Source organism: Puma concolor, chromosome D2 (assembly GCF_028749965.1).
Source record: "Puma concolor isolate L17-30 chromosome D2, mPumCon1.1.hap2, whole genome shotgun sequence".
NCBI lineage: Eukaryota > Metazoa > Chordata > Mammalia > Carnivora > Felidae > Puma > Puma concolor.
In genome coordinates, this window is record NC_141677.1 from 3319240 (window position 1) to 3341230 (window position 21991).

A 21991-nucleotide genomic window follows, 5' to 3' on the forward strand; every position below is an offset into this window, starting at 1 on the left:
GTAAAACAAAAGGTCAACTTCTCCTATAGGCAGATTCGGCTCCATTGTGCAAACTGAATACATTCAGTTATGACTTACGTTGTTATTGACCACATGGAGTTCATTCTCAGAGAATATTCCCAAGATAATTTTACTTTAAAATAGTGTTTCAGACGTTGAACGGAGGATAGTAATAGAATCAATACTTGTGTTTTTATTTAATTAAGTTTTGCCCAAAATGAAGAGCATGAATTAAGTTTCGGAAGCAAATAGAATTGTTGCCTTATTTATAAACATTTTCTATTATGCTTTCATACACTTTTAGTCATGATTGGAGGTGGTGTTCTTTAATTGTGGGTTTTTCTGGCATTTTTATTTCTGTATTTTTTTCCACTGTGGAAAATATGAAAGTAGATGTTGTAGCTAATTTGTTTAAAAATGTTACAAAGTTGTTGCTAATATAAGAAGTTTAGCCCATGCTCTCCAAATTGAGAGCAATCTGTGTAGGCAGGTTCAAAACTTCTTTATCTTATTGAAAACAAGGCCGTGTTCCTTCATATAATTATGTTTTGGGAAGCTTGCCATATTGGCAAGGTAAAAATTTGCATGAGGCAGCCCATGGTTTATAAACATACATTTCTTTTAAGGTTAGAAAGCAACTAACCTTGTTTTTTTTTTTTTTTTAATTTTTTTTTTTAACGTTTATTTATTTTTGAGACAGAGAGAGACAGAGCATGAATGGGGGAGGGTCAGAGAGAGGGAGACACAGAATCCGAAACAGGCTCCAGGCTCCGAGCTGTCAGCACAGAGCCCGACGCAGGGCTTGAACTCACGGACCGCGAGATTATGACCCGAGCCGAAGTCGGCCGCCTAACCGACTGAGCCACCCAGGCACCCCGAACCTTGTTTTAAGCAAAGGCATTTAAAAATATTTTTAAATAGTTTACTTAACTTTTTGGGTTGTATTACGATTCAGTTAAGCAAAACCTTGTATTTTTATAAACAAATAATTACAACACCTGCCATGATTACTTTTATTTTTGTTACATCTATCGGCCAGCAAAAATTGAGACACGGGACAAGGACTGGATCTAAGGTGTCAATATGAAAGATCCCCTTCCAGCAGGAGCGTCTACAAAAACAGATGATGACAATCCTTTGAGGGGGACAGGGAATGATCAACAGGGCTGAGTACTTTATAGGGTACAAACAGATGAGAAGTTAAAAAGGAATGTAGGAAGAAAGAACCCATCCATGTGAAGATAATATATGCCCACTGAGGGCAAAAATTTCCGCACGAAGACAGCAGGTTGAGGCGTAAACCACCAGAAGTGGAGTGGATGAAACCATTATCATAGGTCACTCATTGCAACATTTAGTAATAAAAGAAACAAGATTGAAACATCGGGGGTCAAGAGTTGGGATGGTGGGTGAGAAATCACAAGTTGGTGAAGGCAGTAGGAATGAGGGAGAGAAGGGTGTGTGGAGCAGAGACTCGATAACTCCCTAAGGATAGAGGTGCCCAGTTGTGGTTAGAGGCACAGTTTAGAAAAGGTCTTTTATTCCACTGAGCTGCTGTACAGGTAAAGAAAAGCTAGAAATGTGGCTAATTGATTTCTAACCATCATATAGTAACCGCATGAATTGGTGATCTTCATTCATTCCTAAAATGCAAAGGTAGTTAGAAGGAGATCAAGTAGAGGGTTATATTAATCCTGTGACCTTCTCGATGACCTTGATTTTATTATTTTTAATATTGCTCTCTGTAATCTGCAGAGTTCCTTATCATAATTAAAAGGTAGGGGAATGGGAACTTTGAACACATTTTCACCATAAATAGGTGAGGTGATGGCTTAATGACAACAGTGATCTTACATTAATACCATTTTAATGGGATATGTCTTCCAGCTGTGTCAAAACAAGTTTGATGAGCTAATAATTTCTAGAAAAGACTCAAAGCACCATAGAAAGCTTAATGTCCTGCATTTCTTTTTTCTCCCCCCACCCCGCTTTGATAAATCAGATGTCTACCATATGCAGTCACCTGATAACTGTGTTTAAATAAATGTCACTATAAACAAGTGATGAATAAAAAGGTTAAAATTATAAAGATGTGAGTTCCAGGTAATTAATTTTTATATATTTGAGACTGCTCTAAGAAGGGCAGCGATAATTAAAAGAAACTACTGCTAACTGTAATGGGAAAGTGAGTGAGATTTGAGAAGGCAGTCAGTATCACACCTTCTTTAAGAAATAAATTATATCTCGCAATGCTAACAGTGTGCCATATCTTCTACCATATTGGGGCAGCAAATTACTGAAACGTTGACTTAAAGTAGTAAAATAGTTTTCTTGCTATCTAAAACTGATGCCAATCAATACCCTTCTCCTCTCTAGAGCCCTCCCACAAATGGAGCCCCCCCCCTTTTTTTTTGAAGTTGTGAGTTTCCAAAGGTATTTAATTATTAACATACCATAAAGCTATATATTTGCTCTATTGGGGGACTTGACAGATAATTTGAAGTAAATCTTTTTAAGAACATATTTAGAAGTTGGAGTCATCTTCATATCAATATATACTTCTTAATTTTGTTAGGCAAGTAAGGAATGACTTTACCAACAGAATATGCTTCTATGTTACGGAATTTAAAGCTGAAATCCTAATATTTTGCCCACAAAAAAATCTTCCCAGCTTCGCACATCCAACTATTTTTAACATCCATTTATTTTTTATGCTTATATTTGTCATTTAGTTAATATTTGAATATAAACATTCATATGAATATTAATTTGTTATTTTTGTTCATCTTGCCATCTTCTAACACTCAGCAGAGAAATAATAGGAATATATTTGAGCAGGAGGTTTACAGCCAAGGTCTAAATTGTGTCCTACGGTGTGTATAACACATAAAGATATAATTCTAGAGATATAACAAGCAAGTGCAGGAAACTATGGATGAGGTAGGTTGAAATAGGTCTCAGACTAAGAATTTAGTGCAAATTTTTTAAAGTAGGAAAGAGATCTGGGAACATTCTGGGCAAATACAATGACATGAGAAAATGAACATAGATGGAAGTTAATTCACTCCATTTTTTTAAAGTTTATTTGTTTATTTTAGAGGGAAAGAGAGAGAGAATCCTAAGCAGGCTCCACACTCAGTACAGAGCCTAACACGGGGACTGAACCCAAAACTATGAGATCATGATCTGAGTCGAAACCAAGAGTCAGTCGCTTAACCCACTAAGCCACCCAGGCGCCTCCATTCACTCTAAAATGTATGAAGTCAGGGTGTCACCAGTGTCGTCAGCCATATGTAGGTATGGAATCACACCCAAAATATAGTGCTGTAGGAGACAAAGTGTCTCAACTCCCTGTCACCCAGCATCTCTTCAGAGATCCCCAGGATCATGATGTCTCAACTACAGGTCTTACTTAAGTCAAATTACTCCATTTTACTTTCCCCCTGCCCCTAATCTCCAAGGACCATAATCTCTTGGGCTGCTAATGTACCATCATGTTGACAGTGAAGTATGAGGGGAGAAGAGCTAATTTATCCCTTTCTATACCTAAAGAGACTCTTTAAACAGTCACCACAATATAGATTATTCAAGCCTAAATTTTCTACAGGGTGTTATTAGAGGTTCACGAATAATGAGAGAATTACAACATGTGAGAGAATTTTGCAGTACGAGGGATCACTGCAGGGTTCACTGACTAAGCAATCACTAAAAATTATTTCAGAGATCAGACAGGTCACAATTGCTAGAGATTCGGGATGAATATAGGCTAAGTCCCAATTTCTAATATGATATTTTATATAATGTAATAATAATAGAACCAATATTATAGGGTTGTTGTAGGGCTAAAGTGGTGTAATATATAAAACATTCAAATCAAAGATTCACCCGTAACAAGTTCTTTATTAGTAGTAGTTTTTATTCATTATTTTTAGGTTATAGGTTATAAGGTTTTAGGTTATAACCTTATAACCATCTGAGTACCTTATCGTCTATATGCTAACAATACTCACGTTTCTGTCTTTAGTTCGAACCTCTCTCCTGAACCCCAAACCTATATACCCAACTCTCTATTTGATATTTCCAGCTAGATGTCTAATGAGCATCTCAAATTCAAGGAGTCTACAGTTTGCTCAGTCTGAGATAACAGACATTCTGCGTTTCCAATTCTTCAAGCCATAAACTTTGGTGTTATCTTGGGTTCCTCTATATTCCCCTCCCTCCACAGTTGTTTTTCTGAAATCTGCGCAGCCCCACCTCCAAAGCTGACCTACCCACGTCCAAACCCATATTCTCCCCTGCAGTATCTCAGTAGCCTTGTCGCTGGGCTCCCTGTCTGCCACACTGCCTCCGTTTTATTTTCAAACAGGCACCAGTGTGATCCTGCAAAACCCAAATCAACTATGTCACACCTCAGTTCAAAATTTTTCAGTGGTCTCCCATCTCATTAGAGAAACCTCATGTTTTTTGTTTTTTGTTTTTTTTCAAATGACTAGTGTTTTGCCCGCTTCCTTTCTGATGTATAGTCCATCATGGAATCTTGTCGAATAAATTTAACATTACCAAAGATACTGCTATGTTTCGATTTTATAAATCTCCCCCTTAAGTTGCTGGGTGAAATATGGGACTCCCACTTAAATGTGAATTTCGGATAAACAACATTTTTTTTTCCTTTAGTATAAGCATGCACATTTATTCAGTATAATATTGATTGCATGGGGCATCCACTAAACACTATTTGCTGTTTATCTGAAATTCACATTTAACTGCATCTGCTGCATGTTTATTCGCTAGATCTGGCAATCCTACCCCTGGAACGTCGAGTTTATTAGGAATTTTAACTGCCTGCCATTCCTGCCGGTGAAAGTCTCACCAAATATTTGGCTGCCGCAGGACATGGGCCATCATACTTCCAGCCTCAGGAACAGTTCCTTTGTCCCTGACCGAATGACCACTCAGGCAATGCCACCTATTTGGGGATGTGTGGTGGGAATTAGAGTATCAGTCAGGATATGTGAGGTTCTACTGTGCAAAGAAAGCTTGTAAATCTCAGTGGCTGAAAACAAGCCTCATTTTACTCCTGCTGCATCCAGTCACAGAGGAGGCAGGAAGCATTTCTCTGTGTTGTGCTCACTGAAGACCTGGGAGGGGAGAGAGGGCCCCTCTGTGCTTCCACGCTTTCCGCAGCAGGAAGGAAAAAACAAACAAACAACTCTGCTCAATGCCAACCAGATCTTAAACTTGTGATTCACATAATTTTAACTTTAAGAGAATAATCATAGCAACACATGGAGCCATCACCCTCTCTACCCAGTCCTGTTTTTACTTTCAGTGATGAGAGAGAAGAAGGATCTTGAAGTGGGAGTGAAGTTTTCCTTCACAGATTTATACTTCTACTGTTTGTCCACAGAAACACAAAAATACAGTGATATTTATTTTGTTAGTTGGTATAGAAGATATAGTTAACACGTCTCCTGAAACTTGTTCTCTTTACTCAGCCTTATGTTTTTGCAGCTTATCGGCTTATGGTTTTCCACTGTAGGAAGAGTTTGCAATCTTTTGTCCTTTATTCGGGATCGTTTAAAGCTTTTCTAATCTTCCACTGCATCGAGAAATGTTGCGATATACATTCTTCTGTAGATTCTGTTGTGCAAGAGTTTTTCTAAGGTAGACACTTAGTTGTGGAATTTCTTAGAGAGCGTGTACATCTTCAGACGTGTTACATGACGTCAGTTAGTGTCCTGTTTGCTGTCTAGTCTTTTACTGACACTATCACTACCATCTGGTACTCAGGATTTTTAATTATTGCTGACATGATGGAAATAAACTGTATTGTATTGGCATCTTAATTCGTATTGCTCTGATAATCTGGCAGTTGAACACTTTCATAAACTCCCTTTTGCAATCTGCACACAAAATCTTTGCTAGTCAGGGCACCTGGGTGGCTCAGTCAGTTAAGTGTCTGACTCTTGGTTTTAGCTCCGGTCATGATCTCACGGTTTCAGGAGTTCAACCAGCTGTGCTGGCAGCTAGGAGCCTGCTTGGGATTCTCTGTATCCCTCTCTTTCTCTCTCTGCCCTTCCCCCACTCAAGCTCTCTCTGTCTCTCTCAAAAATAAATAAATAAACTTAAAAATGTTTTAAATAAAAAAGTGAATAATAACGTTTGCTAGTTACATATGGTAGCATCTCTTACCACCTCTCTCTGCTTCCTTTTCACTTTGACGTTATTTCATGTAAGGGAAGTTTTAAATTTGACATCATCAAAAGTAGCAGGTGTTTTGTTCTTAAGGCTTTTACTTTTTTCTGTCTTAACAGGTGTTCTTTATTCATCTACCCTAAAGATCCCTACATTATTTTATACACACCTTAAAGTTTTACTTTTTGGTTATGGTTTTATTTTAAGTCCATCGGGAGTTTATTTTCGTGTGCCATGTGAAGTAATGGTCTGTCTGCCTTTACTCTTTCCACATAGTCGGTTTTCTCAACTACTTTGTATTTTCTCATTTCCTTTCTGATCTATATGCCACTTCTATCATAACACGAGTTTCCTTACATGGTTCTGTCTGTTTCGGAGCTTTCAAAAACTTTCACTGGCCTTTTCTTAATGCTGTGTCACATCCAGCATGTGAGACACCGTGGCTGTTATTCTTCTTCCAAACACTTGGGTTTTTTTTTTTTTGTTTTTTTTTTTTAATTTTTTTTTTCAACGTTTATTTATTTTTGGGATAGAGAGAGACAGAGCATGAACGGGGGAGGGGCAGAGAGAGAGGGAGACACAGAATCGGAAACAGGCTCCAGGCTCCGAGCCATCAGCCCAGAGCCTGACGCGGGGCTCGAACTCACGGACCGCGAGATCGTGACCTGGCTGAAGTCGGACGCTTAACCGACTGCGCCACCCAGGCGCCCCAACCTTCTTGTTATTTTAAAGGAAGTGTCTCTAGGATTTAATTTTTTTTTTTCATTTATTTATTTTTCGGACAGAGAGAGACAGAGCATGAACGGGGGAGGGGCAGAGAGAGAGGGAGACACAGAATCGGAAACAGGCTCCAGGCTCTGAGCCATCAGCCCAGAGCCTGACGCGGGGCTCGAACTCACGGACCGCGAGATCGTGACCTGGCTGAAGTCGGACGCTCAACCGACTACGCCACCCAGGCGCCCCTAGGATTTAGTTTTTAAGATGACATATATACTATAGGTCTTACAAATACTTTATTTTTGTTATTTGTTTTATTTATTAGAGAGAGAGAGAGAGAGAGAGTGAGCAGGGGAGAAATGTAGAGGTAGAGAGAGAGAATCTTAAGCAGGCTCTAAGCTCAGTGCAGAGCCCAATGTGAGGCTCAATTCCATGACCCTGGGATCATGACCTGAACTGAAATCAAGAGTCAGACACAACTAACTGAGCCATCCAAGCACCCCACTTTTATAAATATGTACTTTACAGGCAATTATGAAAGCTCCATTTATTTCTAATTTGTTAATAATTTCTATCATGAGTGAATAATAAATGTTTGAAAGATTTTCCTCATTTATTGAGATAGTTTAGGGGTTCAATCCCTTCCCGTGAAGATGATGAAATGCATTAATAGACTGTGGAATATTAACCCACGCCTCACTCTGAGGATAAAAAGTATGTGTTTGTGGGGCGCCTAGGTGGCTCAGTCAGTTAAGCGTCTGACTTCGGCTCAGGTCATGATCTCACAGCTTTTGAGTTGGAGCCCTGCACTTGGCTCTGTGCTGACAGTTCAGAGCCTGGAGCCTGCTTCAGATTCTGTGTCTCCCTCTCTCTCTGCCCCTCTCCTGCTTGCTCATGCTCGCTCTCTCTTGCTCTCTCTCTCTCAAAAATAAATAAAACATTAAAAATTTTTTTAATGTCTTTGTGCTGATTTTCTACACACACACACACACACACACACACACACACACACACACACACAGTATTTCACTGGGTTTCTAATGCCTTACTTGACATTTTGTACTTAAGAACTAAAGTGAAATTGACTTATAATTTGTTTTACTGTCTACTTTAGGTTTAGAATCATGGGTATGTATGCTCATATTCAGAATATAGTGTTTGCTTCTTATTATGTCCCAGACCCTGTTCTCGGTTCTGGTAGCCTGAGGGGGTTTGGGAAAAATTGAGGGAAATAATAGAACACTACATGGGTGGTCTTGTCAGTCTTCATTGAGAATGGGACATTGGAACAGATAGTAGAGAAGGAAGAGAAAAGTTGTTTCAGAGGAAATGGCCAGCATGAAGCTCTGAGTCGGGATTGTAGCTGATCTATCCTAAAATTGCAAGCAGTTAAATCTGAGAGTTCTTGCATGAAATGTGGTTTATGTTCTCCTGTCAAACTATCTGTGCCTCTTCTTTTGGAAGAGCATTTGTTGACTAGCTAGCTAGCTAACTATTGAATCATTCATTCATTCGGTTGATGAAATATGTATGTTAATTTTTTTCTTTTAAAATCCTCCTGAGTCATGTTTATTCAATTATTTTTTTTGTAAAAAAAAGTATCTTTTATCTATTTATTCAAAAGTAGGTTGATAAAGTATTCTTATGCCTTTTGTTTTTAATCTCTGCTACACCTAGACTAATGACCCTCTTTTTATCCACTGTTTTACATCCTGCTCTCTATCTTTCTGTCCTTTTTCTTTTTTCTTAATCAATTTGGCTACATGTATGTCTATTTAATTTGTGTTTTTAGAGAGCCACGTTTTTTTTAATTTACTATACTATTTCATTTTTCTCTTTCATTTATTTCTACTTCAACATTACCTCTCTTTACTTTGTGTATTTCCTATACAATTTCACTTTTTGCTTTATTCAATAGATTCTTCCTTATGTTTGTGTGGCATTTGCACTGTCATTCTGTTCTAACTATAACATGATTTCCATTGGAATTTTTCATTGAACTGCAATTATATACAAGGGTCTAATTTGAGTTAACAAATATGACATTATCTGGCTCTCTCTTACGAGTTTTTAAGTGTCTTATATTTGGATCATAGAATATGGTCAGTGTGAAATAGTTTGATTAACCTGTGAACTTTTTTGTTAAACTCACTAACAACACAGTCTGATGATCAATTCGTTAGCCAAGATATTTTCTCTTATATATTAAATTTGTCCCCTTTCTGGTCAATATTCTCAAAAATAACTTTCAAGAACACTTTTGTTATCACTTTATGGAAATTTAAAAGTATTAAGTGAATTTATATCTAGTTCTATTACACTGTTTAGTATGATTTTATGAGTGGCATATAAACTGAAATTAGTAATTGCTTCCTTTGAATATAGAGGTTTCCTGTTTGCTCCAAGCTAGCCAAGAGAAGAGTCTGGTGTAATTTAGGATGCATAATTGTAAGAAAAATCATGCTATCTATCTGTCCCACTTGAGAAAACCTATCTTACTTTTAAAAACTGCATTCATTTACTGCAATATCAAATTATTTTAATTTTAGGTTATATTCCCTGTGGGTATCAATATTGTGTTTACTTGATCATATCCTTTAGGATGTAATCAATTAACAAAACACTGCCCCTCTCTTCTGTAAAATATTCTCTCTCACATGTTATCCATTGGCAATATGAATAACTGGAATTGTACCAGTGAATACTCAAAAGTAGGCACATGCATAGTGAGTACTCAAAAGTATTGTCAGCATAATTTCCAAAAAAAGATACTGTGTGTCTTTAATTGCTTTTTGCCAGTTTTTTTTTTTATAGGAGTCTACAATCGAATTGCATAGATATGAGGATTCATGTTAAAATATTCAACAAAATATTTCTCTCAACATTAACCCATAAATTATATTCTCAGAATTAAAAGGATTACCTTTTAAAAATATTTTTTATATTCACAACTTCCCATTGACTTTACTTTCAGAATGTTTTCTTGCTATTAGGTTACCATATCTAATAGAAAACATTTTAATTTCAATATCAATTGCAGAATATTAATTTAGACCATAAATAGCTGCATATATACAGTGGTGAAAGAATATTTTTCCACTGTTGTTGAAACAGTGAGAACCCTGAATGATTTGATAGCTATATAATTAATCAAATAATAGGCTACCTAATTGAATCTGAGTTAGCTATAAATAGAAAATATATCTGTTAATAGCTGTAAACAAAATTAAAATTATATCCTCTGTGTCCCTGGAGCCCTAAATGCTATGAAAACCAGCAGGCATGAATTTAAATGATGATTCACATTTCTTTGCTCCTGGGTAGGGGGTCTGGTAGCAGGTTTTCTTTCTTCCATGGGAATAAGTGTAGTGCAATCTGGCTCTAAGGATGATAATCACATTAGGTGGTGGGCACCTGCCAGAGCCAGAGCAAAGATTTTATTTCTGTTAGCCAATGCCCCGATAATATTCTAAGACCAAATAGATAGAGATAGAGATAGAGACATATAATTTAAAGTTTTCCTCAGTTTCTCTTTCTAATTAAGTTTTATAAATATAAAAATGATGTATGGTTGAACTCTTACATGATATAAGAGCAAACAATATGAGAATCATTATTCATCTGTATTTCATATATTTATTCTATAGGTAAAGAAAGGAACCTTTAGAAAATACTTGCTAATAAGTCCAGTACCTGACTAAAAATAAAATCTTGTGCTCATGGAAAATCATGCAGTATTTGTGGTGGGGAGAAGGGAATCTGATTAATATCTGGTATTTATATGTAAGAAAACCATGTATTGGGGCACCTGGGTGGCTCAGTCGGTTAAACGTACAACTTTGGCTCAGGTCATGATCTCGCGGTTCGTGGGTTCAAGCCCCACGTCGGGCTCTGTGCTAACAGCTCAGAGCCTGGAGCCTGTTTCGGATTCTGTGTCTCCCTCTCTCTCTGCCCCTAACCCCCTCACACTCCATCTCTCTCTGTCTCGCAAAAATAAATCGCAAAAATAAATTAAAAAAAAGAGAAAACCATGTGTTAATGTGAATGAAATATAAAGTTACATTTTTTATTAAATAAAAAGGCAGACCACAGCTACAGTTGTAAGAGAAGGTCAAATTAAAATCAGTTCCCTATTATCTTCTCAGTGCCTCACTTTTTAGAAAAAAAAAGAGCTGTTTTCATGGGATTCACTCATAAATATTTTCAATTCTCATTGCTCTTTATAATATGATGGACATTTTGGATATGTATAATAATTTACATATTTACTCTTATTCATATACTCATTGACAATTCATATACTCAGCCAATTCATATACTCACTGACAGTGTGAGTAATTGGAACAAAAGCATGTATAATAGCATTATCAATAAGTTATCAATGTAAAGGAAAGGAAATTTTATCAAATTGTAGATGTACTCTTTCTTTAGTAACTAATATTTAAATGATGTTTCTTTTAGGATCATCTGTTAAAATTTAGGGATAACTGGAAAATAATTTATATTCAACTTGACTATTAAAGTTCATAGAAAAGACTGAGAATTCACATAAAATCTTAGTAAAGGAAATTTACTAATCCAAAGGTAATATTAGTAAAAGAAGAAATGTAGACAGAAGTTGTAGATAATCACTATTAGGGGCATGCACTCAGCTTTAGTGTAAATTGAGAGTAATGTGCTATGGCCCAAACTGTGTCCTCCCAAAATTTATACACTAAAGTGCTAAGTGTTAATGCGATTGTACTGGAGTTAGGGCCCCTTGGAAAGTGATTAGGTTTAGATGGTGAGCCCCTCTTATGTTAAATGCTTTTATAAGAAAAGGAAGAAACGACCAGAGGTTTCTCTCTCTCTCTCTGCCACATTTGGACACAGTGAGAAGGCCGTTGTCCACCAGCCAGGAAGATGGCCTTCACCACAGACATCTGACATATTAGGTGTTTATTTTTGCTGTTATTTTCTGACTTCACCCATAAAATTCATTACAATGGATGGGGCACCTGGGTGGCTCAGTCGGTTAAGCGTCTGACTTTGGCTTAGGTTATGATCTCATGATTCATGGGTTAGAGCCCCGTGTCGGGCTCTATGCTGACAGCTCAGAGCCTGGAGCTTGCTTCAGACTCTCTCTCTCTTCCTGCCTCTCTGCTCCTCCCCCACTCACACTCTGCACCTCTCTCTCTAAAAAATAAATAATCATAAAAAAGATTTTTTAAGCCACGATGAAGATACCCTGATTGAAGTTTTGGGGGAAGAAATAGTGCCTTTATAGCTTCATTCCCCCACAGATCCCTGTCCTCTTCCAAAGAATTCTTAGGGCTACTCAGAAAATAGTTGGCCCAATTTGGGAAGTGTTTATCTTGAAACAGTAAGAATGTTCAAAATTTTGAATGTGTTCATTTAATCAAGAGACAATAACCAAAAATCTACTGTGTTCTAGGCAACATGTTGGATATGATGATGGAGATAACCCTCCCCCAAAGGAATAAACATCTAGCAGGGAATGTAATGTAAGACCAAAGTTAAAGGACTATCCAATAAGCCAGTTTATTTTATTACCACATAGTACAAGGTAACAAAAGAATTCAAAGACAAACAGAATGAACACCTCTGAGATAAAATGTACCGCAGTTCAGTTCAGGTGACATATTTTTAAATTATAGGCACTATCCTGGGCATAATCATAATCACAATTATCTACAAATTTATTATACAAATCATTAAACTCTGTACATAACAATTTGAAGTTTTTAGTATATTTATGGGCTTTTTTTCCATACGATCAAGTGGTTATCCAGAAATAGTTAACTGTAGTTTCCCTATTCCTGGAAAAGAGAAACCCAATATTTATAGGGAACACCACAGTTAAGAGGAAAGAAAACTAAAGAAATTGAAATAGACTGCTTTTGTGAAGAAACAAGGAAGTGTCAAAGAGAAAAATTTTAAGGCTCTTTAATCGCAATCATCAAATTGTAACAAATGGGACTGTCAATCGAATCCCTCACTTTAGCCTGAATTTCACGTGAGACTATACCTGCATACTGAGTGAAGAATCATATTTCATAACGTATTGCACTGGGCTTTCACAGTTTCTCCATTGGAGACTTCTGAATAGCTTGTCAGATACAGAAAAAGCAACTTATGATCAGATAAGATACAGATGATAAGATACAACTTATGATACAGATCAGATACAGAATAAGCACTATGATCAAATGCCTATGTAATTCATTTCAACTATTTTTTTTTTCAATTTCAGTGCCCATGATACCATTCCCAGAATAAAGTGTATCATTTCCTCTTCTTTCTGATTCATTAAACTGTATTCGTCATTCTTTACAAAGTTGTTTTGGTACACCTCACCACTGTCAACTTGACAAAAAGGTCAGTTATGTTTTCAGTAAAAACACATGCTCTTTAATAGTATTATTTCCTTGTTTTTAAATTTTTGAGCATTTTTTAGTGTTTATTTATTTTTAGGAGGGAAGGGACAGAGAGAGAGAGCGAGACACAGAATCTGAGGCAGGCTCCAGGCTCTGAGCTGTCAGCACAGAGCCGAACATGCGTGGGCCTCAAACTCACAAACTGTGAAATCATGACCTAAGCTGAAGTCGGATGTTTAACCGACTGAGCCATCCAGGCGCCCCAATTTTTTCTTAAAAAAATACAGATTGGCTGGTTTTCTGTCAGTTTCTCATTTATCTCCCTTTGCTGAAAGTTGTGCATGTATGGCCTGACAAGAACTTGAACTACTGAAGTTCGTTTTTTACCCGTTCTCCAAATTGCCATGATTGCAATATTCGATATTGAGAGATGTTATTGCACTCGGTAGTGTCAGAAGAATTCCTGAGAGATACTCAGATTTTCATGCAGGATATGTTTCGAGGATTTTTGGAAATAGAGACAGTGTCAGTTACTAGATTGCATCTAAGGCAGATAGGAGATGAAAGTGTCTGCCATCTAAGGCAGGCAAGGACATGCTCTTCCAATAAATGAATGAATGAATGAATGAATGAATGAATGAATGAATGAATAAGTAAATAAGTAAGTAAATAAGTAAGTACGTAAGTCCTAGACAGTCTTCCCTTGAAGATTTTTGGAAACTCCTATTCATCAAGGAACAGCTAAAATCAATGAAGACTTTCTTGAGTACAAGTCACAGTTATCGGGGTTCCTAACTCTTTCACTCAGTAAAACATATGTGATGAGAAGCTGGGGCATACGTTAAAGATTCTTCTTGAATCCTGGCATCCAGCCCAGACTCCAGCAAATGGTTACTGAGTGAGTAAAATCAGGGGCGGAGTTACTAGAGTCTACACCCATCTCTTGTGCACAGTCTCTCATACTATCTTCCACTCTGTCCCCAGTGCAACGTGGGAAGCCATAAAGAGAAAACAGGAGTGCTTTGTGCCTCCACCAGCCTAGGTCACTAAGTAAGACCTTAAACTTTGAGTGAGAAATAAGCATGTGTTACACCGGGCCACAGAAATTGCAATACTCATCTTGAATAGCAGCGAACACGCACTTGCTAGTGCAGGGTACTTCGTACATTTGTAGGTAAGAGCGAAGGTAAGAGGGCAGTAGTACTAAGTCCCCATAGCACATGCATCTCCTTCCACCTTGACCAGGTTGGCAGTGCTGAAAAGACGCGAGTCAGCAGTCTTCCTGGCTCGCGCCTCATCGGGGCGCAACCTGTTCTCACAGCCCGCATCCTGGGGGGATGAATGCAGGAGGTGTCCTCAGGCCAGCACCCAGCATTCTGACGGGCAAACGCCGTGCTCAAGGCAACAACACACAGTTCCGTTTCTGAGGCCTTGACCATGCAAGTTTCCATCGTCCCCTCTTGTCTACGAAAGAAGAATCACCTTTTCACCAATTTCTTCTCCACCCAAGGATGCTAACTAAAGACCAGGGTCATGAGAAGGGGGAAAGGTGTTTAGCTGCCACTGGCATGGAGGTTCTTAAGGGCAGAGTGGGTAAATGCCTTTGATTTGTTGGATAAATGACTTTAATTTAACTAGGGAGGAAATTTAAATACTTGGATCTTTCTTCTGGGTGGAAACTACTTCAGCACCATGTTATCCTTCTTTTGTTCTCATTAATTTTACATGTTATAATAATAAGGAAGGAAATAAAATCTATGAGGAAGGAAACAAAAATTCCTTGACATCCTACCACACAGTAATGATCATTTTTATTCATTTATGTATTTATGTAGATAAAATTAGATAACTTCCCACATACTCATGCCTGCTGTTTTATTTATGGAAATCATTTTTGTGCATGTTTTCTCTTTTTGCTTTCTTCCTCTTTATTTGTCTCACCCTGATGGATATGGACTCTAACATCTGATTCTTAACACTCGTGTAGTAAAATGTGTAATACGTATGTTTCTGTTCCTTAAGAAAAGAATCCTCATACTGGGGCGCCTGGGTGGCTCAGTCAGGTGGGCAACCGACTTTGGCTCAGATCATGATGTCACAGCTTGTGAGTTTGAGCCCCGCATCGGGCTCTGTACTGACAGCTCAGAGCCTTGAGCATGCTTTGTATTCTGTGTCTCCCTGTCTCTCTGCTTCTCCCCTGCTCACGCTCTGTCTCTCTCTCCTTCAAAAATAAATAAACATTGGGGCGCCTGGGTGGCGCAGTCGGTTGGGCGTCCGACTTCAGCCAGGTCACGATCTCGCGGTCCGGGAGTTCGAGCCCCGCGTCGGGCTCTGGGCTGATGGCTCGGAGCCTGGAGCCTGTTTCCGATTCTGTGTCTCCCTCTCTCTCTGCCCCTCCCCCATTCATGCTCTGTCTCTCTCTGTCCCAAAAATAAATAACGTTGGAAAAAAAAATTAAAAAAAAAAAAATAATAAATAAATAAATAAACATTAAAAAAAAAAAGAATAAAATCATTATATATATACAGTTTTAAGTACCTTGCCTTTCTTCTTAAGAAATACCTGTAGGAAATCCCTACAGGTGCTTGGATAAAGATCTGATACATCATTTTACTGCTTACATCCATTATATCCAAAAATATAATGAATCTGAGCATTTAAAAATATTTATAGGTCACATGATTTATTCATCTATGATTTATCTATTCATAATTTTTTTCCATCTTTCCACTTGGTCATTTCATTTTTTTATCTATATAAAGGAGTATTGTTATTAAGTTTATATTAGTATTATTATAAGTTTTAGGCCTTATTCTGGTAAATAATAATATTTTCCCATAATATGTAAGTTATTTGTTGATTGTATTGTATATTTTTCATACAAATGTTTCCATTTTCTATAATTGAAATTTTATATCTTTTTAAATACCTATTGGTTACCTATTTTATCCATTGGCTACAGAAAAGATCTCACATATTTTATATTTTGTATATAGTGATCTATAGTTTCTTCTAAAATTTTATATATATATTTTTTCCAAATAGTTTCCTAATTTTGTCAATTCTTTGCTCTAAAAGTCTAAGACCACAAAAATAGTCAATATTTAGGTAAAAAGAATGCTCATAAATAAAGTACCTGTTAGAAGGTTAACTGTCAAAACAAACAGTAGACATTGTAGGTGATGAAACCTAAAGCTATTTAAAAACATAAGAACATAAGAATCCACACAGAGATGCCCACAAGAACCATTATTAAGATGTTTTAGAAGTTAATGTGAATTTACTAAGATTAAAAAATGAATCTGTTTTTTTGTGTGATAAAAGGCAAATTTTGGCAGTGATTGATGGCAAATCTGAATACCCATAAGATTCTCTTAAATTAAAAAAAAACTACTAAAATTAAGAGTAATGCAGTGAATTTAATTTGATAAACCTTAACTGTATATAAATTAAACATTAAAAAAAGTTAATAGGCTTCCTACTGTATTTTCTAGGAATGGACATGATGTAAATCATAATAGTGACAAAGCTGTAATAAACTTTAACATTTAATTAAATTTTATTAAATTTTAATGCAGTATATGGTAATCTGGTTTTCATTGTGTTTAAATTTTTATTTTATTCTTCAGTATTTGTTTAAAAGCTTATGATTTTATATTACTTACAAATATTATTGCTGTCATTGTGTAAGTAAATGACAAAACGAATTACTTTTGTTCTTCCTTCCTTCTAGTATCGTGAAATTAACAGCCTTGCTCCTGAGACTATCACAGAAAGTCTATCTTAATTCTTAAAATTCTTTGGAACTTTTTTTTTTAGGCTAGATTGAGTTCATACTTACAGTTCTTTTATTTTTTAGGTTTCTTTATTTGTTTTTAGAGAGAAAAATTGCAAGAGGGGACGGAGCAGAGGGAGAGAGTAAGAATCCCAAGCAGGCTCCACACTAAGCAGGGGCTGGAGTCCACAAACTGTGAGGTCATGACCTGAATCAAAGTTGGATGCTCAACCAACTAAGCCACCCAGGCGCCCCAATATTTATATTTCTTTTATTTTTTATTATTATTTTTTATTTGAAAGAGACAGTGTGAGTGATGAAGGGGCAGAGAGAGAGAGAGAGAGAGAGGGAGAGGAGAGAGAGAATCCCAAGCAGGCTCCACACTGTCAACACAGAGCCCAACCCGGGGCTCGATTTCATCAACTGTGAGATCATGACCTGAGCCAAAATCAAGAGTCGGAAGCTTAACCGAATGAGTCACCCAGGTGTATTTATATTTCTTGTGCAAATAATCATCATGTCCTTTTCCTTGGTCTTCTGCGGAACATTCTAAAGCTTATTTGGGTTACATTCATTGCCACTTGGCCCAAGGATTTCTGAAAGTGGTAGAGATACAATAATGGAACATGGAAAATGAGTTTTTATTTTATTTCTTTAAATTTCTTTTAAAGTTTTTTATTTTGAGAGAGAGAGCGCGTGCGAGCAGGAGGGGGCAGAGAGGGAGGGAGACACAGAATCCCAAGCAGGCTGCACACTGCCCGTGCAGAGCCCAGTGTGGGGCTGGAACTCAGAAACAGAGAGATCACTACCTGAGCCAAGATCAAAAGTCAGGCACTGAACTGACTGAGCCCCCCAGGGGCCCCGGAAAAAGTGTTTGTAACAAACTTGAGTCCTGTCCCACAGCCTCCTGTATGTTGTGGGAAGCCCCAGAGAGGAATCCATCTATAGCAACACCCACATTCTTTCCCCTGGGGTTTAGTGGAACAGCACATCCCATCCGTGGAAAGAGTCATAGGAATTACAGTACAAAGTGCTGCCCATGCTGGCTGCATGCCATGTGCCTCTCCTGCCTTCCTGCCCCACCCCTTCCCGTCTCCTGTCTCCACCTCACCTGGATTGGTGGCATGACCACACTCCCCATGTGGCTCAGGGGAGATGGGTCCCACTCACTGCATGCCTACCTGGGTTGGCCTCCCAGGTGCTGTCCATGGTAACTAACCCCTTCCCTCTCTTTGCCACCACCAGGAGCAAGGGGCACCCTGCCCCTGAGCCCATCAGGGCCCCTGGGGACACAGCACAGATAACCTGCCAGGGGCCAGTGGGAGAATCACTGCACTGGAAAGAGCGCCTACATCAAAAGTAATTTTCTTTCCAAGGCAGTGGCCTGTTTAGTCAAGGCCTATTAAAGGCAGTGCAATTTGTTATTTTCTAAAAGTGAAACTTTTAGCCCTTGTGTGGCATTCCATTATGGTGGAGATTACTTTTAAAGTAATTCTAGGTCACCGTGTCCTCAAATGCAGAAATTCTGTAATTTTTCAAGAAGCTTTTCGATAATGCATACATTTTATAAGATTGAAAGTGAATGAGAAAATTTTAAAGGATACAAAGCAAAAGAAAAAAACATTTTAATTTGCTCGTATTAGCATACGTTTCTTATTTTGAGTAGAAATATGACACACAAGTGCTAAAGGGAAATTAAATAGGTTTTTAAAAATGTTTTGTGTCAAGACTTTGTGGTGTGAGCTGTATTAAAATTAGCGTCTAAAAAATTTGCTAAATAAGATTTTTGGAGAAATATGGCTATTACAGTAGTTGAAAAATATGTTCCTTTCCAATTGGGGGATGTTTGTTATATTGGTTATTATTTTTTGTGTTTACTTTGTATCAAATTATTTTTATTAGAAAAAATTAAATGCTGAAACAAGTGTTTCAAAAAAATTAAGGAGATGCCTGTGTTGTTCAGCATTATGCACACAAGTTGTTTTCACATAGAGAACTCAGGATTTAGCATCAGCCCCACTGCACTCTTGGCTGTGCCCTTAATCCAGGGTTATGATGTGATTCTGTTGGCCCTTCGGCAGCCATTTATACTTAAGGTTAGTTTGGGAATTTGCCTCAGTTGAAATTCTCACTCCATCCAGTTTGATGGAAGAAATAGTAAAGGTTTAGGTTCATAGTCTCTCTATTCTATGTGGATTATTATTAAAATAATATTCACTATGCTTTCCCTTATAGCTATCATTCCTTAGTGAATTTCATCTTCCAGCAAAAATAATATATCTTCCCTTCCTTGACTGTCCATATTTTCTTACTCTGTCAGCAAAACAAATAAATTCTGTTTTCAAACAAGAACAAGACATCAATCTAATTCACTCTTTGACCTTCATGTTCCCCTTGCCTATACAGGATTTGCTGTATCTAAGCAACCCCATCTCTACTTTTCCAGCACTGGCAGAATGGCCCTGGAATATTGGGTAAAAATCAGAGCACAGAAAGATGTCCCCAAAAAGGAAAAGAATCACTGAAAGACTTGGAATGTAGCAATTTACCAATTCTCTTTTGCATGTGAAACACCTGAGATTCTTTTCATCTCCAGGCCCTTCGAATGCAGGAGAGGTGACATCTGATAGGTGCGTTCTGGGCCTGCCACGTGCATGGACTGATGCATGTAGAGGCTGTCCTTAACCACCTTTGAATTGCTTATCTGTACATATAAAACAGAAAAACATGGATTTCTTCCATGTTATGTCACTTTGGCAAGTATGTTGTATGATTTATTTTAAATCAGTGGCTAAATATATTCGTGTGACATCTAATTCTGGTGCCATTGATTTACTAGAATATGCTGAAAGTGTATGCACATGCCTCTCCCTGTACACGTATAAACCCACACGTTTTCTTATTTTAGCAGATAGATCTGGGATGCTTCCCCCAAGCTAAATACCAACAGATATTAATCCCGTTGTAACAGTAGCAGATTTCCTCTTTTAGTCCTCACTAGGCTTACTTTGCCCAATTAAGAGTAGTTCTGTATTTCTGAAAAATAAAAGAGGGTAGTGTTTCCACAAGTTCTGTCTTCATTAGGGAGCCTTATGTCACCACTGGATTTGTGCTTTTGATGTCATTTGACCTTTCTATTAAAAAAAATCATAATTCTCTTTCTGTTACATTGCTTCCGTGAGTCTCAAATGAAATAAAATATATGATAGGCTGTAAAACTCTTCAGAAATGAGAAGTATGTTGACAGGACTAGGGTTTACACTTAGCACCCTACCCTCTGCCCTCTTCATAATTAGTAGAAAGTGCCATTGGGATGTGCTTTTAATTATTAGCTCTATATTAATATTAATTGATTTTGTCTTACAGTTATATTTTAACTCCTTGACAAAGGAAATCTTTTTTTACTGTTTCATCACTCAAAAAAAAGAATCATTCCATCACTTATAAATGTATCTATACATCTAATAGATAGATAGATAGATAGATGTATCTATCACAATGAGAGGGGAGAGAGAATAAAAGGGAATAAGAGAATAAAAAAGACTTTTATTGCAGGGCAATATTTGGGTTGGTAGAGATACAGAGATTGTGATCATGTACCTGTAAGGAACTTACATTTAAGTACAGAGAGAACATTGAACATTAAATGAATAAAGAAATAAGGCAAACACTGCTATATACCGTGGAGAACATGACAAATAGTGATATGATGAGTGGGAATGAATGAAGGAGTTTTCATAGGTAGAGCAGTCAGGGAGGGCTTCTCTGAGGAAGGGGCTTTGAAACCTGACTTGTGAGCTAGAAAGCTAAATAGATAGCAGATGTAAAAACCCTGGGAGTGGAACTGTTTGAGTTAGTTTAATAAGAAAAAGTAAAACTTGTGGAAAACTCCTGTGTAACTTACTGCTTCAGGAGACATCTTTGTCTCCATGTTTCCCTTCCCTGTGCTTCGATGGGTGTCTGGGTGCTTCATTCTCCTGCTTTGTGTGCACTGCTCAAGTTGATCACATCTGTCAGGGGCCACTAAGAGAAACAGAGCCCATGGCACCTAGTTGCACAGAGGGGATTTGATGCAGGGAGCCGGGCAGCAGAGGCACAGAAAGGGCTGGGCGACTCAGGAACAGCCATAGCAGGAAGCATCCCATAGGACCCCTTTTCCCTCATGCTCATTTTGGAATTCTGCAGCTGTCTGCTGCACATCTCTCTAGGCACATACTGAGGGACACACAAAAATGAACAAGACGTAGACCTTATGTTCAAGGATCTGAGGGTCTAGTATGAGAATATGCGTGTACAAGTGGGGGCACCCGGGTGGCTCAGTGGGTCGAGCATCCGACTCTTGATTTCAGTTCAGGTCATGACCTCACAGTTCAAGAGACTGAGCCCCCTGTCAGGCTCTGCAGTGACAGCACAGAGCCTGCTTGGGATTCTCCCTCCCCCTCTCTCTCTCTCTCTCTCTCTCTCTCTCTCTCTCGCACTCTGCCTCCTCCCCCGTGCTCTCTCTCTCTCAAAATAAATAAATAAAATTTTAAAAATTCCAACTACAAGTGATCAGAAACAGGCAATACCAGTTCTGTGAGTATTCAGAGGAAGGAAAGATCAACTCTAGTTGGAGGGTCAGGAAGAGCCTCAAGAAGGAGGTGCCATTTGAGCAGACCCTTGAACTTTTTGGATATTAGGAGGTCACAGAGGGCACAGCGGGGACAAAGAGGTGGATGGAGGGAGTGAGGTGGGTTACAGTCAGTCGTAAACATTTTTGAGTTTGGCTGCAAGAGTATGCAAATGGAAGCAATGGCAAATATGTACGGAAAGGGAGTAGGCTGGAGCCACATTTTGGAAACCTTTTGTAGACCAAGCTTCAGAATATAGACTTCAGGCACTAGACCTTGGTTTGGCAAACTATAGCCCAGAGGCCAAGTCTGGACTT

General features: G+C 38.0%; 1 protein-coding gene across 15 annotated transcripts in view; it reads left to right on the plus strand.

Annotated features, from left to right (window-relative positions):
* The window catches only part of PCDH15 (protocadherin related 15), a 1260230-nt gene that overhangs the window by 822071 nt on the left and 416168 nt on the right, over window positions 1-21991 (plus strand). The window contains exon 1 of one of the 15 annotated variants that reach the window (XM_086679482.1): window positions 13176-13290. The exons of the other annotated variants lie outside the window; for them this stretch is intronic. The gene's annotated coding sequence lies outside the window, so the exon portion shown is untranslated. Of the gene's footprint in view, window positions 1-13175; window positions 13291-21991 lie in introns of those variants that run through there. 15 annotated transcript variants of the gene reach the window in all.